The following is an 18,218-nucleotide window of genomic DNA, read 5'->3' on the forward strand; positions in this document are numbered from 1 at the left end:
GATAAACATATATACATATGAATAAATAAACATATATACAAATACAAATAACATATAATATAATTGTCAATCAATATCCTAAAAAAATAGTTACGTGCCTAAACGTGTGCGCAGGCATACCGAGTCCTCCCCCTCAAAAGATAACGATCGGCGAAGTGCTAAACACTCGATGTATCGTAACATGAACACACCACAGTCACCTGATAGAGTCATCTGCTGCGATATATCCACCACCCTATACAATGCAAATGGATTGTCCCATGGACTCCGGCCTGTGTAAGACTAAAATGATGTCGCAACTAGCAAATGTGGTATCGTCGACGTATATCCTAACATCTTTCGTCTAAATAGCTTCGAGTCAGCAGTGAAACTCTATAAGGAGTCATAAACTGTAATCTTCCACTCTTTTAAATCCAACACCCTTACTACCCAATGCGCATTATCGAAGTTTATTGGGAAATAAACCTGCACACATTGATATAATACATATATTAGATCTTAATTCAGTATTCTTCAAAAGGTACTTGAGATTCGAATACTAACCTCATCGATCACACCCCAAGGTTGCAAATGCAACTCAGATAGATAATCTGCATCCACCATACGTGTAAAGAGTGGAGGGAACTAGTAGTTATACTGATCTCTCATCCAGGCGGCATACTCATGAGGGATGTATCCAACAAAGCAACTCAAAACTGTCGTCCAATTCTGTCGAACATTCATAGTATCATCATGCTGGCGTCGACGTAATAATCCCAAAAACGAATCTACATGTTGAAAAAACAGGAAATATAACGTTATCATGCCGCAAAAGGATTATCTAAGCAAAAAACGAAATTAATTTGTTAAAGTGAACTCACCTCGTGAGACAACCATCCAGATGTGTCCATGAGTGTACCGCAAAATGTAATTTTGGTCCTCTCAACTATGTCATATACATGACGTTTCTCGAACAAGTTCAGTTCTGCATACCACTTCTTGAATATTTCCTCACGCTCTGTGCTCGATAACTACACAGGCGGTCTCGTCCGTTGGCTCTATGGTTTCAAGGGATTCGTGTATGGGCTACGAATGAGGGGTCCCTTCTTGACAATCCTACCGCGAACTGTACGAAAATACTGCACCAAAACAAATAATACGTCAGGTAAAATGAATAATAAATTATTTCAACCAAACTTAATAAATTTTTAAAAAATTTAAACTTTTTAATACCTTCTATAATGCTGGAGTCATAGCTGGAGAATCCGCAAATGAAGCTATATCGACTACATTTTCTTTCGAGACCCGCTGCAGTCAAAAACACGAATTGACTAAATGGGATGATAAATTATTTTAATCGTACTTATTAAATTTCTTGAAAATTCAATTACCTGCTTCCGGTCCTCATGTGTAAGGGGCTCAACAACATCATCAGTGATCTCGTCATCCTAGGAGACAATATCGATCACCTGTTTTCCTTTGCTTGGAGTGTTGAGATAGACCAAACGGAGATCCTATTGTAACAACAGAGAAAGGGTAAACGACTGTTGATATTAACAAAAGTAACAATTAATAGTGCGTATTCAGACACTTCACCTCAACCTCCTCCCAAAGCGATACTGGAGCATCTACATATGGTGATCGATCGACATTGCCAATATCCTATGACAACATTAACATTTCATATTAGTAAATCAAACTATTGAACAAAAAATAACAAAGTATACATTATACAATGTACGTACCTTTAATGTCGAAATAGACATCATAATGGGATCCACAATCGGTGCAGCCGCAGAAACGTCAGGCTGTTGTGACAATATCAATAGCAACAAGTTTAGAGAAAATCAAAAATCGAATGTGTGAAGGAGATATAATATTGTATATCAATGTTATACTAACCAGAATCATCACAGAAGGTGTCGATGGAGAAGCTCTGTGAGGTGATCCATCGGCGTCAACATCCTGTAACAGTATTAGCAGTTAATATTGATTAATCAAAGAGTTATATTTATCGGGATTAACAAATACACAATCGATAGTGTACTAACATCTACTCAAGTGGTTAATGTCATCTCTAGATCTCCCATCGATAAAGCCTCAGAATCGTCAGACCTTTGTGACAATATCGTTGAAAACTCATTAACAGGTATTCAATCAATGATTGATGAATTCGGATATAACATTTATAAAGGATTGTAACATCCCTCCCTAGAAGTACTACCCACCGAAGGAGGAATGTTACGAATTAATATTCGTAGCGTCTATTTTTTTCTTTTTTAAAAATACTTTAAAATAAATGCATCATTAAAAGTGTTTAGGAGGAAGTATACCACGAAAACTAAAAATCTGGAAGCGAACAAAAGATGTATATACTCATATGAAGACTCATCTGAAAGTATCTGAAAACAGGGAGTAATCAGATGTAACTGTACCATAATCTCAAAAAGTCAAAAGTCGATAAGAACATGCCACTGTATGCATGTAATATAAACCAGAGATAACCTGCTCCAACCGGATCTACCTACGCTGACCTGACCCTGCCTCGCAGCTACCTCGATCACCTGTACCTGCAATCAGGAAAGAAAAGGGAGTGAGTGATAAGAACACTCAGTAAGGGGAAAAATTTAAGTAAACTATCCTTTTTTCCTGTTCTAACTCACTTTTGGGACTCAACCCCACATCCTAACCTCTATAAGAGATTGAGGGGGTAATTTAGTTCACTCATTACTATTTGGGTCATACTTTGTCCCATCTGGTGTCTATTTAATATTTTCTGGAAGCTAACTATAGGGATTTGACACTTTTTTAAGCTCAAGCTCTTTTTCTTTCACTACACTATTTCTGACTCTGAATTAAGCTCTACTGCGAGCATGCTCTACTGCGAGCGGACCCTACTGGGGGTCTATGTCCTACTACGGACGTGTCCTACTGCGGACGTGCCCTACTGCGGGCGGTGTAGTGTAAAGTGCCCCCTCATAGTTTATAGCATACATACGGGTCTTATATTTTACTAAATTTGCTTCCATTTAATTTTATTCATAACTCACCAGACATTACTCTTGGGACGACCCCTAAATCTTGAGTCCCAAATTCTTTTTCTTATTTTTCTTTCTTTTTCTTTCCTTCTTTTCTTTCCTTTCCTTTCCTTTCTTTCCTTTCTTCTTCCTTTTCTTTCTTTCTTTCTTTCTTTCTTTCCTGCCCAGAATTGCGAAACACTGTTCACAGAACAGTCATTTAACAGGGCAACCTTCTTTTTCATACAATTTAACATCCCAAACGGTTTCTAACTCATACAAGCTATATATCGTTGAAAAGAAGATTCAAAGATCTTTCCAACGACCTATAATAGCACTCATAATTCAATAGATAAGGCAGTCAAAACGTGAGCTAAACTCAGTGATACAATTACGAAGTACTGTTCACAGAACAGACATTTAGCAGGGCAGCATACTTTTTATACAATTTAACAGCCCAAATGGTTTCTAATTCATACAAACTATATATCGTTGAAAAGAGGATTCAAAGATATTTCCAACAAGCTATAATAGCACTCATAATTCATTCAATCAGGCAGTCAAAACAGCAGATAAATTCAGTGGCAAAAACTGCCTCCCCTGTTTTTCTTTAGTAAAACAGTCCTTTCGGTTTATACAATCTTTAACAGTCCAAATGATCTCTAATTCATACAAGCTATATATCATTGGAAAGAGGATTCAAAGATCTTTCCAACAAGATATAATAGCACTCATAATTCATTCAATAAGGCAGCCAAAACATGGGACGAACTCAGTGGCAAAAACTGTAAATATTCTGTAACTTTCTGCCATGAACAAAATCACATACATAGACATCCCAAATGGCAAAACAACATTCCTCAACATCAAAATCAACATATATAATATAGATCTAAGGAACCAAAACCCTAAAACATATCACATATCAAGGAGGAAACCCCTTACCTTGCTTTAAGCCAAATCTTTGAAAGTTGGCTTCCTCCTCTTTGTTTTGCTTCCTTTATCACCAAGATCACTTTAAATCAATACCAAAACACTCTAACATATTCACATAACATGCATATAAACATAGATGAAAGAAGAAGGAAGGAGATCTTTGGTTACCAAAGCTTCCAAGTGCTTCCTTTTCTTTTCTCCTTATTTTATCTTCTAATATTCCTTCAACTTCTTCCTTTGGCTTCAAGAAAGCAAAGAAAAGAACATGAAAGGAGGCTGGCTGCTGGAGCTTTACGGGAGAAGAAGATGATAGAAAAAAAAATGAGATGATATCCTTTGTTGACTTTACTCTCCCTTTATATATAAACCTTATCTCTTTCTTTTTTTTTTTCTCTTTTCCCTTTTTGCCCTTTTTTGCATTTATATATATATATATATATATATATATATATATATATATATATATATATATATATATATATATATATATATATTTATGCATATATATATATATAAAGCACGCCCCTACATATATATATTAAAATGAGAAAAATCTCAAAACAGGATCAAAAGACATAATTACCCCTGAAATATACCTGAGGGTATTACAAGGATGTTACAATTACCTGAACCATAGAAGGTGTTATCGGAAAGATCTCATGCGATGATATGTCATCGCCGATATCAAGAGTCAATATAAGATCTTCTCGGGATGGTTTCTCATGTGATGATATGTCATCGTCGATATCAAGAGTCAATATAGGATCTTCTCGGGATGGTCTCTCATCAAACAACTAAAGCTGTAATAATTTCAACATTCACGAGTTAACAGAAGATTAAAATTTATATCAAAAGTATCATTTCTAATATACTCGAAGTAGTTAGCACTCACATCGACAACAGGTGGAGACGGGAATGTCAGGGCCCTTGTCGATAGTCTGTCACCATCGTCTCGAGAAGACTGTAACAACACATACAATTATTATAAGGTTTATATGATTACGTATATAAATAGATGAAATATCTAGTAAATTATTAACTTTTTCACCTATTGAACAGTATCTATATGGTGATAAGATCGTCCATCCTCTGTACGAGTCGTCGTATCTACTATACGACTCAGTCTATCCTCCATAAGAGTCATCCTACCCTCAATGCGACTAAACCTATCCTCCATTTTAGCCTCCAAACTAGTAAGTTGATCTAAGATAAGATTTTCCTATCGAGCCAATGCAGCATCAAAATAATGAATGGAGAAATCTGGTCCAGTGACAGGAGGATCATCTGATATGTGCTCAATGGTAGGGGGTATAGGCACGGGATCCGATGATATGTGCTCCTCGACAAGGGTCATAACAAGGTCGCTAATCGGGCAAGAGTCAATAGGAGGGGGCTGAACATGAGCGTCAATAGGAGGAAGAGCAACGATCGGAGAACAAATGTCAGGAAGACTCGATGATACATCTTCTGAAGATGAAGAAGATCGACCATCTAACACCCTTGTGTATCAAACGATATCCTCATACCAGTCTGTATCTCTCTCAACTGGAGATAAAACTATCGAAAAATTAACATCATCCTGCAAAATATTTATTTTTAGAGCATTTTATTGTTATACCTTATACATATGTTAATGTTTAATAAATTAGTACTTACTGCATCTCTAGTGAAGATAGTTGAGATAGAATCCCATCCCGGATTGTCCTTCGTGTGCCATCTCAACATCCGGGCGACTCCTACAATCGGCGACATATCCACCCATCGATATAATAAGTCCAACGTCTCATATATCTAAAATTGCAATATCAACATAAATCGGTTATTATATATATTTACATTCTTATTAAACTAATTTTATTTTAAACACAAATTTTTTGTTTAAATTAATAAATACCATAACTACCTGAAACGCTAATGGAAATCCTATGATGTCATACTGCTTAAGCTGGTTTTCCTTTTTCTTTTTCAGACTGGAATCTACAGAAATTCGAAGATATTATCATATATAGAGCGATATGTCATCTGTCACACTCGTACTCCCCATGGGTATGCATTAAACCCATCAAGATGATCAGCTAATTGTAATATCTTCTGGAGAATTGTTTTCCTCAAATCACTCTCTAATAACCCCATGTGAAAATAAAACAACAAGGCTAACTTCACTGCATCAGTGTCATCCTCCCCCCACGGTCTCTGTTGGAATACACGGCTCAGATCAACATATGTAACTGACTTACACCCGTAAAAATATGTCTAGAGGATCCAATTTGTGGCCTTCGATGGAATATAGACGTCAATATCTACCATATGACTGAATTGAAGGTCTATCATAATAGCAAACTCATACGAACTGAATCTGACATTCATATCATTAACTCGAAACCATAACTCTTCTCACGAGGTCACCTTATTTACCACTCGAAGGATGAAAGAATGTATTAAAACCCCACTAAATCGACTATCCTCCAAGTCCAGGAAGTGTCCGAAACAGGTACGTCAAAACATTTGTAATTACCTCTCTGTTAATAATTTTTTTATCACGGCTCCCACATCTCTATGTCCACGTGTAGTAACTTGAGCCTTGAAGTGTTTCTCGGGAGGAAATAGCATTTCATCCCTGCCTTCGTCCCTTTTCCTTTTTTGTTCAACTCCCTGTATGAAAATTAAATTACAATTATATTAAAATTATATTAATTTTATATTATAAATTATTCAATTCTATACATAGAGGCCTTATTCAAAAAAACAGATATCAAATTCGAATTCTACACGTCAAAAAACCTTGAGATGGACAAATTTCAATTTGCCCCTCATATGAAAAAATTAAAAAGCCCTTAAATTTTATAAAATCTCATTCTACCCCTGTAATTCCAACCACCCGAATTCGCCTAGCGGATAACTCTGGAAAAGCGAATTCTGCCCCTGCCACACAAATTCGCGTGTCAACCGCGTAAATTCGCCAGTCAAACGTACGAATTCACGTCTAAACCGCACGAATTCGGGGGATTGACCGTAATTTTGCGTGTCAACAAACTTTTCTAAATTTAATTGTGCCCCACCACACGATGAAAACTCGCATTTTCACCCCCAACCACATGATATCGTGTAGTCTACAAAGTTTGAAAAATGCAAAACACCACCCCGTCTTCAACAAATCTCACCACACGAATTTGTGTGGTCACTGCACCATTCGCGTGGTGATTGTCGAATTTGTGTGGCTACATTTCACCTCCCAAACTTCGTTTTTCAAACTCCATTTCAACAACAATCAACTCTACACCTAATTTAACATAAAAGCCCTAAGAAGATTTATCAAAATCACCAATAAATCAAGCATTTTTGTCAAAAATTTCAAATCGGAACCCTAACGCTAAACACCCAAATTTCGCATCAAATCGCTCAAATCGTGAACCGAAATGCATAAAGAGATGATAAGGGTTGTTTTACTAACCTTTTTGTCCATCTTCGTGGCTGGAAATGTCGAGAAAATCGAAGTTTCCGAGTGCGCAAAAACGTGTATTTGAAATGTCTATTTTCGTGTGTTTGGCAGAGACGCGCGTGGTTATCGTTAATTTTGATATGAGAGGCATTTTCGTTTAACCGTTAACTGCATGGGTAATTTCGTTTTGCCCCCTTATCTTTGGGGCAATTTATTTAATTTCCCAACTAGTTATACCAAATTTATATTTGCAGAATTTACAGAATTGATTTTTGGCATGTTAAATGTTTCCAACAGTGACTTTTATACATAAATCATTTTGTTCATAGAAAGTATGAGATTTCATATCAACCAAGAGCGAAAAAGATATATGAATCAGTTGAATCTGAAAACTGAAAAGTTGGCAGAAAATTATAAACAACTGGATAAAGAAGACGAGTAAAAGCAAATTAGGTCTTTTCATAAATTTTGCGATGAAAATTTATGAACAAGTCTTATTCACTTTTTATCTCTGCAACAGTGAGGATGAGCACTACCAAAAAGAGAGAATGGGGGATAAAAAGATAGGGATCCCAGGTTGCTCAGAATATAATGCGTTAGATTGCAGAGCAGTAGGTGGCAGGGAGCATGAGAAGGCCACAGAGCCGCCTGTAAAGCTATGGTAATTATCCTACTTTTGTATGTTTTTTTATTTGTAGATGATTTATGACTGTTCTTCTTTTTCTATTTTGTTTTTATATAATTGCTTGTGGCAACCACACGCACCCCATTAAAGTGGAGAAAAAAGAGAGAGATTCTTCTACACGAATCGGTCCATCCATTTGGCTTGTTGCGTTCTTTGAATATTGGTCACGCCACAACCAAAGCTGACATGGTTCCTGGCTTCTACCTGCTTGATTGTGACAACACAATGAGATTTTTTTCTTGTATAGCTGAGTTGAGTTATGAATATTAAAATCGAGATATTAATTAAAATAAGTTAAACTTTTTTCGCTTAAACTTTTTTGGGTAAACCTATAATCATTTTATTTTTATAAGTAAATTTATTTATAATTTCAAAAATACCCTTCCAATCCTGTATGCGTAGGGGTTAGAAGAAAGGCTTGAATGCATGAATACGTGCGGAGTGTGTGTGGTACGTACTATACGTGCGATACGTGAGCAGTGTACACACCCTCATTAATATATATAAACAGAGTACGCGCACCCTTTCTTTTATATATATATATATAAAAGGGTACGTGCACTGCTTACGCACCGTGCGCACCATATGCACTCTGCACGCACTCACGCACTCCAGCCTTCCTTCCAGCGCCTACGCATACAGGGTTGGGAGGATATTTTTGAAATTACAAAAAAATTTACTTATAAAAGTAAAACTACTGTACATTTACCTAAAAACGTTTTCGCAGAAAAATTTTTACCTATTTTAATTAATATCCCATTAATATCAGCCGCCTTATTCCCTTCTTTCTTCGTCCTCTTTTTCTTCTCTCTAGTGTTTCGTTCAGGACACTTCGGTTTATGTTATGACAAAGGCTACATATATATATATGACTGCAACAAGTAATCTATTCTGTATCCAATAATTCATCTTCTCTAAATTAAGGATTATTTAAAATATTATATATATATAAATAACAAACATAAATTTATATATAAATAATGATATATTTTTATATAATAGATAAAATAATATTATATTTATTTATTTTTAAATATATAAATTAATACATATATGATATATTATTATATGATTAGATATTATTTTATTATTAATTTAAAATCACATAATTACTTAATGATACATATCAAGTGTGTGTCTATTTATATATTTAAAAAGGTATGTATAGTTTTATTCGTTATTTTATCTCTAATTTAAAATTACTCAATCATATAATAATATATTCTTATTTGTGTATAATTTTAATGCTTTTTAATAACAGATTGATTATAAAATTCATTTTTTATATAAAATTATTGAATTATTTATTAGAAAATTGTCATGATTTTGTAATATTATATTTGATACATCTTAAAAGAGTTATGCAATTGAGTAATTACAGATGGAGAGATCCTTATATCTTAATATATTATATGTAGATATTTAAGGAACTTTAGTGATTGTATTATCTTAAAAAAATAAAAGATAATTGTATTTTTTCTCTTTTTTTTTTTAAATGATAAGGATAGGGATGAAAAGTGATTACTAAGAGATGAAAATGGCATATTAAAGAGGTTATGGACTCAGAATAAAATTGTTAAGAATCACTCTTCCTCTTGTTTATGAATCTAAGGAGTTTTACTTGCAATATATGGTTGACCTTGATGTGTGTAGTTGTTCCATTATGCGCACATAGTTGTTTCTTTAGTGTTACTCAATGTCAAATTCAAGTTTGGACTGAACGAGCTAAGTTTGAATAAAAAATTGAATTTATTTTTATAAAACAAGTTAAGTTTAAATTGATTCAGATTAATTTAAAATTAAATTATTTTCGAATTGAGTTTAAAGAATTTGTTGATCTTGAGCCGATCGAGAGTTAGATATTTCTTATTCGAGTCAATCTTAAACTGGACTTTATTTGAGTTTGGTGTAATTGAATCCAATCAAAATTTTAATTCCAAAGAACAATTATAAAAACCGAAAATAACATCGGATAAACATGATTATAAAATTCATTAAGCACTTAATTAATGTTTTTAATTCTGTACTGGCAGTGTGAAATGTTCTCATGAAAAAAAAAAAAAAAGTGATCAAATAAAGCATTACAAGTCTAACCTATTTAGAACAATTTCTTTGGAATACAGTTGAAAAGGGTGAATTTTAATTTTATAGAATTATTAAAGAAATGTGCAGCCACATCCAGCGGTCCCATTCACAAGCTTGCTTTTAAAAGAGTCGTTAACGACATTACTTAAATTCCTTATATAAGGGGGACATCAATTGACTAACATGTAAAGTTAGAATTTCTATACTGAATATATATAGATTCAATTCGGTCTACTTTTCATATATACTTTTGAGGGAAAAAAAAAGTCCTATACGCAATCAACTTATGTGGTGCAGGATCCGTTCAACAAAATGGCAACCAATATTGACTAGTTGTAGATTCAAATCGAATTAGTTTGGATTTGAATTTAGGTTTAATTCAAATAAGACAAATTTAAATTAAAACTTTAGTTTAATAGTTTAACTCAAATTTGACTTACCTTCTAATGATATTATTTACCTCACTAACCTTTTGATAATATTATTTATCTTGTTAAAGACTTTCTAATTATATTTTACATCATCTTTAATGTGTTTAAACTCGTGTGAATTAACAATTATGGATTCAAATTGAACTATATATTAAAGCTTAATTTGAATCTATCCCTAGCTATATATTGATCTGTGACATTTATTAAGCTTTTGAATCTGGGCTTAACATTATTAATTATTAATTAAAGCATTAATTAATTTCTAATGTTAGGAAAGAAAGAGAGAATTATTCTATTTATATTATAATTCCACCTTTATAAAAGTGGGATCGTGGGGCTACTTATATTATAATGAAATGTGATGTTCATATCATATTTTATGACAGGAAAATGGAAAATTATGTCACAAAGTTATAGGTACAAAAAAAACAAAAAAACAAAAATTGAACTTTATTTTGTATTATCTCTACCTACAAAGTTGAGTGGAACTGGAGAGACGAATGATTCACTATAGTTCGAGGCCTAAAAGGTGATCAAAGCTTTAAAAATTAAGTGTTACATGTTAACAACAAGAACCTGAGGGCTCCAAAAAAAGGTTTATTTCTTTTGTCTTTTCATATGAGACCCATTATAAAACTCATCTTTTCTATTTGAAAATATTAAAAATTTATTGTAAAGTTGTTGAAAATCTTACCTATGAGAAGTATACATAATTACAAGTATAATCTTATGCGGCAAGTTAAGAACACAGAATTTTTTAAAGTGATTTGACTTAATGTTCAAAAGCATACCTCCCATGATATGTCATTAATTGTCTAATAAAAAATTGGCCAAAAGTCTACTTCCCACCCAAGTTTAGGTACATGTTTAGTTATACTCCTTAAATTTAAAAAGCCAAAAGTTTCACTCATCTATTTAAAATCTTAGTTAGGAATAAGGGTAAAACTATTATTTAATCAAAAAAATTTTAAAACTAAAGTTTTATTACCTTTACTCTCTTCAATTTGAAAACTCACCATTCTTCCGCCACCTAAAGTTTGAAAAATTAATATTTCCACCCTGGGTTTGTAAATCATTGTCAAGGACGGTGAAGTTTTCCATCTTTGGTTATGTTAGCTCTCCCTCTCGACGTAACTCTTGTTGTCTATCAAATTTCAAGCACCGAATCGTCTTCGTCGAAGAAAATCGAGTTCTCCAATGCTTGGAATTTGATCGATAGGGATAGATAAACTGGAAAGGAGAGCCAGTACAGTCAGATAGGACCGTCTCCAATTACAGTTTGTAAACTTTGGAAGAAAAATATTGATTTTTTTAAATTTTGGATATGAAGAAATTATGAGATTTTTAAACTGAGAGGAGCAAACAAATAAAATTTTAGTTTTTTAAATTTTTTTATTTAATAATGGTTTTACCCTACCCTAATTGAGTCTTTAAACATATGGATAAAACTTTTGATTTTTTAAATTTTATAAGTATGAGTTTAAGAGTACACTTAACCTTAGGTTGGAAATAGTGATTCGGCCTAAAAAAATGGACAAAATAATATGATAATACAATTTGTTATTTTTTTGCCTTTTTTATAATATTATATTTATATGATAAAAAGAAAGGATAATGGTGTAATTGATATGAAAAGATATATCAAGAGATTAGTGCATTGAATATGGATACCTACGTGAAAATTGTTGTAGAAGTTGGAGGTCCAGATTCACTCCCCTTGCTGCTTTTGAGCACCTGGAGATTTTCAAATATGTACTTTTTGGAAAGTGGATGTAGCTACAGTTGGATTCGAATCGATTTTATTCAAATTCGAGTTTAAGTTTAGTTCGAATGACTCTGAAACTAGTCAATCTTATACGAGCTCTAGCTAGTCGTCAAATTTTTTAATTAAAAATTTTGATACAAAATAACATTATTTTGATCAATATGTATTAAAACGACATCGTTTTAATAACAAAAAATGAGTCAAATCAAATTCGAATCGAGTTTAAACTTGGCTTTCACGAGTTTGAACTCGAGTTCAGCTATATGTAAATCGAACCGAGCTTGAGTTTGTATACAATGTTATCAAAAGTTTGATGATCAGATGAATAATATTGTTGGTAAGATGAATAGTGTGATTGAAAGGGTTATTAATGTTGCCATAAAGACAAACGAACCAAACTTGATTTGAGTTATTGAGATAAAACTTCAACATGAATTTACTTGGTTAAGTTGGTTGAGCTCGAATTCACCCATGTGAGCAATTATATCATATTTTATTACAAAAGTATGGAAAATTAAATGGCAAATTGTTAGGTCCATAAATATACAAATATTCAACTTTATTTTGTATTATTTTTATCTACATAGTTGAGTGGAGAAACTCATGATTATAGTTCAATAAAATTATTTGCAACAAATTTTGAATATTCAATTATATATCTAGATAATATTTTATAATATAATTAGATATTATTTAATTTAAAATCATTTAATTATATAATAAAATATCACTTATATATTTAATTAAATATCTAAAACTAGATTCACAAAACATCTTTACCCTTAGGCTATGTTTGGTTTGGGGAATATTCTATTACCAAAATTGAAATATTACCTTAAGGGGCCGTTTGGTTACAAAATTTTAATATTACTTTGATAATCTATCTTTTATTATCTTGTTTAGTTTGTCAGTAATAAAATATTACAGTAATCTTCTATTACCAATGTTGTCGTGACAAGTAATATAGGTGGTAATCTAATTACCACATTCACCTTAAGTATTAAGAGAGTACCGAGGTAATATCGATTTTATTGTAATTATATTATTATTTATTAATTTTTTGAGATAAAAATAAATTTATTTTTAATTAATATAAAAAATATTTAAAAATAATTATATTCAATGACATTTAAGTAAAATAATTTACTAGTATTCTTTCATTACATTTAACCAAACATAATAACTATTTATACCTACCAAATTTTATCAAACATAGTAATCATTTATACTCAATAATCTTCTAAGTAATCTATCTTTAAGGTAATCTTTTTATTTTGGTAATAAAACATTACTCAAACCAAACACCCCCTAAAGATAAATTATCTTAAGAATTACTGAGTATAAATTATTATTATATTTGATAAAATTTGATAAAAATAGATAAAAATATATAGGTATAAATAATTATTGTGTTTGGTTAGAGATAATAAAATAATAATAGTATATTATTTTACTTAAATGTCTTTGAGTTTAATTATTCTAAAATATTTTTATTTTATTTGTTATATTAATTAAAAATGAGGTTATTTTCACTCTAAAAAAATTAATAAATAAAGATATATAGTTATAATAAAATCAATATAATCTTTGTGATATTGTAATATCTAAAATAAATATAATAATTAGATTATCTTTTATAGTATCTATTATATTACCATTAATAATAAAAAAAATCAAAACTTTTTATTACTTATTAATTAAACAAAATAATATAATTAATAAAATATATAATAGTAAAACAATCTTTTTAACCCTTTTAACCATATGATCCCTATAATTTTAGGCCGAAAGTGTGATCCGAGTTTTAAAAGGGCCAAAGGACTTATTTTCACCCAAAATATGTTGTTTTCTCAAGTTTTCTTTTATTAACTTTAAAAATTCTATTTACCTATCTATAGTCATTTAAATTTGTTAGTTTAAATTATTTTGTTCGGAGATTTTTTTGAAGGTGGGCATTAACTTAGCCAATAATCGTTTTGGCCTTTAGATTATAAATTAAAAAAATAAATAAATATATAAAGATCAGAGAGGCCTACGTACCATGCTTTATGGGCAAAGATCTTTTTTTTAGTCAAAAGACTTATTCTTGACCTAAGGTATATATATTTATCAATTTTTAAAATTTTAAATATTTATTTATCATTTAATTTTTATTAAAAAATATTTTTGTTTAGATTAACAATAAAACTATTATTTTATTACTAATATTAAAAAATTATAATTTTATCCTTTTTTCCTTAAAGTTTGAAAACTAATAATTTCATCATATTTTTAAAACTTTTCCAGTTTTATAAAGTAGCCTTTTCATCCCCACATTCCAGGTTTCTTCTCTCCCTCTCCACCGACGATGACAACTAAGGGGAGATGGCGACAGAGTCTCTTCGTTTTTGTCGACGAAGAGACGCCTGTTATTATCTCCTCTCAGCTACCACCTTTGTTGGATGGTCGCCAAAGAGGGAGGGAAGAAACCTTAGGATTTGAAGGGGAAAAAACGATTTTTCAAAACTAAAAAAGTTTTAAAAATTGAGTGAAACTGTTAGTTTTCAAAATATGGGGGAAAAATAAAATATAATTATAATTTTTTTAATATTACTGATAAAATAACGATTTTATCCTTGATCCTAACAGAAAATCCTAATAAAAGTTTGATGATGAGTGGATATTTTAGTTTTTGAAAATTAATGGATATGTGTTTGAGATTTCACTATACCTTAACAAAGAGTAAGTATTTAGGCCTTTTTTTGTTTTTTCTATAAAATATGGTATTGAGTTTGCACCTAAATTTGGATGGAGATGATGCCACAAATATCTCTTATGTTGATTGCTATATATGTGAGTATATATACGCATATATGTATGAACAAACAATATTAGCTGATATAATAAATTGATATTATCATATAAATAAATAATATAACTAATTATTTTAAATTTTTTATTTAAAATTATCAAATTATGTAAGAATGCTATAATTTGTTTACATTTATTAATATTCAATCGTTCATATATAAAATATTATTGTTTCACAATATCATTAAGAGTGATTGTTTCTCATCATTGTTATTTGTATTTGATAATATATTATATGTATTATAAGATAATATGTATTATTGAAAATAATATGTATTATAAGATATATAAATTTTTTATAGGATACAATACAACTAATGTGGATGGATACAATATTTTAGAAAAATGATTATATGGCAGGTAGTATTTGAAAATTGTTAAGTTTTCAAGATATGTTGGTAATATTTTTTAAGATGGTGATATATCAATTAAAAAAATTTATTATCTTTTTTTTTTTACAATGCTTATCCTACAAATTACTATAAGATATACAAAACATTATTAAAAAATTAAATTTTTAAAACATGATATAATCTATAATTCAACTACTTATATAATATAAGTTCAAACAAACATATTTGAATAATAACATAAAATAAAACCTCAGACAAGTTTTTTTTGAAATTATTTTAGCAATAAGAAACCCTAGAAGTCATTGTAAAATTAGACAAATCAATGAAAATCATTGCAGCTTTCGTTATCATTATATATATATATATATATATATATATATATATATATATATATATATATATATATATATATATATATATATATATATATATATATTAAATAATTAAAAAAGAAATGAAGGAAAGATGAAACAAGAGGAGAAACGAAACGGAAGCAACAACTGGAAAGAGAGAATGGTATTTTCCATCTCAATTACAACGAAGGGGGAATCCTTTTATATAAACAAATTTTCCTCGAAGGCAATAAATGTTTTCTCCCAAGTCAATTGCCTAAGGTTTTTGGCGTACTTTGTTTAAATGTATTCACATTCAATTATCCATCCATATATTTATTGCTTTTCTATTTGGTGGAAAGTTATCTCATATGTAACAATCCCCTTTAAATTTCCACTACTTACAAATAATTACATTAATTTTGTTAAAAAAAAATCTAGTGAGATAAAAAACAAAGCAAAAAAATAATACAATCCCCTTTGAATTTCCACCACTTACAAATTATTACATTAATTTTGCTAAAGAAAAACCTAGTGGGGTAAAAAACAAAACAAAAGAATATAATTATTTAATATCCTATAAAGTAGGGCTGAATGTGCTTAAACTGCCTCATTAATAACATTACTAGGAAAACCCAGTAGGACAAAACCTAATGAAGGTAAAAAGAGTACAGTACACATTTTATCCAATATGTGATAAATTCAAATCTTGGTAAATGCTTGCCCTGATGAGTGCTCATTCTGATGAATGTTTCCCTTGATTGTAGTGGGATTAATTCGGTTGCTTGTTAAGTTGTCGCATACCAATATTATATACTAACTTTTCAAATATTGATGCTGGTAATACCTTGGTGAGCAAATCTGTAAGATTTTCATTGGATCATATTTGCTTAATACCAATCATTCGACTTTGCTGGAGCTCATAAGTGTAAAAGAACTTCGGTGAGATATGTTTGGTTTTATCTCCTTTAATATATCTATCTCTAATTTGGGCAATACATGTTGCATTGTCTTCATGTAAAATGGAATAAGTATCTGTTGTAGAAGGAAAACTACATGTATTCCAGATATGATAAATTACATACCATAACTATATATATTCTTGATTACCTTCATGAAAAGCTAAAATTTATGAATGATTTAAGGATGTTGCAACCAAAGTCTGTTTGGTGGAGCGTCATGATATTGTTGTGTTATTATAAGTAAAAATATATCCCGTTTGTGAATGGGTCTTATAGGGGTCAGAAAGATAGTTGGCATCTACATATCCAACTAAATTAGAATTTTTAGAGAATTTGACATAATAGAATAATCACAAATCTCTAGTTTCACATAGGTAATGAAATTCTATTCCAGTGTCAACGAGTTGGTGTAGAGCTAAATTGAGCTAATAAATTGACTACGAAGGATATATCTAGTATAATGCATTGGACCAAATATAATAGGGCTCTAATGACTTCAAGATACAATATTTTAGGACCGAGTATTTTTTCATCTTCTTCTTTATAATGGAATGGGTACTTTTTCGGTTTGAGAGACTAAACAACCATTAGGGTACTCAAAGGATAGGTCTTATCCATATTAAAATATTTTAGTAATTTTTTAATATACATTAATTGATGGATAAGTATTCTATTTAAATTATACTTGATTTGTAGATCAAGACAATATTTTGTTTTTTTCAAATCCTTCATTTCAAATTCTCTTTTCAAATATTCAACAGTTTTTTTGAGCTTTTCAAGAGTCACAATTAAAGTTATGTCATCAACATAAACTACTACAATTACAAATCTCAATTCTAACCTTTTGATAAAGACACATAGGCATATAGAGTCATTTACATAACCCTCTTTTTCAAATATTAACTATGATGATTGTACCACATTCTTCCAGATTGTTTTAATCTATATAATGATCTTTGTAATTTAATTGAGTACATGTTTCTTGGATTGACCCTTTTTGCTTCAAACAATTTAAATCCTTCAAAAAGTTTCGTATAAATTTCAATATCCAAATTTTCATATAAATAAGCAATAACTACATCCAAGACGCATATCCAATCCTTCAGAGACTATTAAGCCAATTAAATATCTGAATGTGATTATATCTATCACAAGTGCATACGTTTTATCAAAATCTATCCCTAGCCTTTGGAAAAAGCCTTAGGCTACAAATCTGGCTTTATATCTAGCGATTTTATTTTTCTCATCTTTTTCTCACAAATATCCATTTATATCCAACGAGTTGTCCTTTTATAGGTGTTAGAATTACAGACCCAAACACTTGACATTTTGCTAAAGAAGCTAATTCTGCTCAAATTGCTTTTTCTCATTTAAGTCATCCACG

The 18,218-nt window shown here is 30.7% G+C and overlaps 2 long non-coding RNA genes across 2 annotated transcripts; both read right to left on the minus strand.

Moving 5' to 3' along the window:
* Nucleotides 1–874: 874 nt before the first annotated feature.
* LOC123215560 lies at nt 875–1,613 on the minus strand. Its single transcript, XR_006502107.1, has 4 exons — nt 1,576–1,613; nt 1,371–1,493; nt 1,213–1,287; nt 875–1,118 (listed from the first exon to the last, which is right to left on the minus strand). It is a non-coding gene; the product is annotated as an uncharacterized LOC123215560 (long non-coding RNA).
* Nucleotides 1,614–1,727: 114 nt separating this feature from the next.
* Nucleotides 1,728–2,080, minus strand: LOC123215971. The gene is made up of 3 exons (XR_006502176.1): nt 2,031–2,080; nt 1,882–1,944; nt 1,728–1,787 (listed from the first exon to the last, which is right to left on the minus strand). It is a non-coding gene; the product is annotated as an uncharacterized LOC123215971 (long non-coding RNA).
* Nucleotides 2,081–18,218: the final 16,138 nt, after the last annotated feature.

Source organism: Mangifera indica, chromosome 5, assembly GCF_011075055.1.
Source record: "Mangifera indica cultivar Alphonso chromosome 5, CATAS_Mindica_2.1, whole genome shotgun sequence".
Lineage (NCBI taxonomy): Eukaryota > Viridiplantae > Streptophyta > Magnoliopsida > Sapindales > Anacardiaceae > Mangifera > Mangifera indica.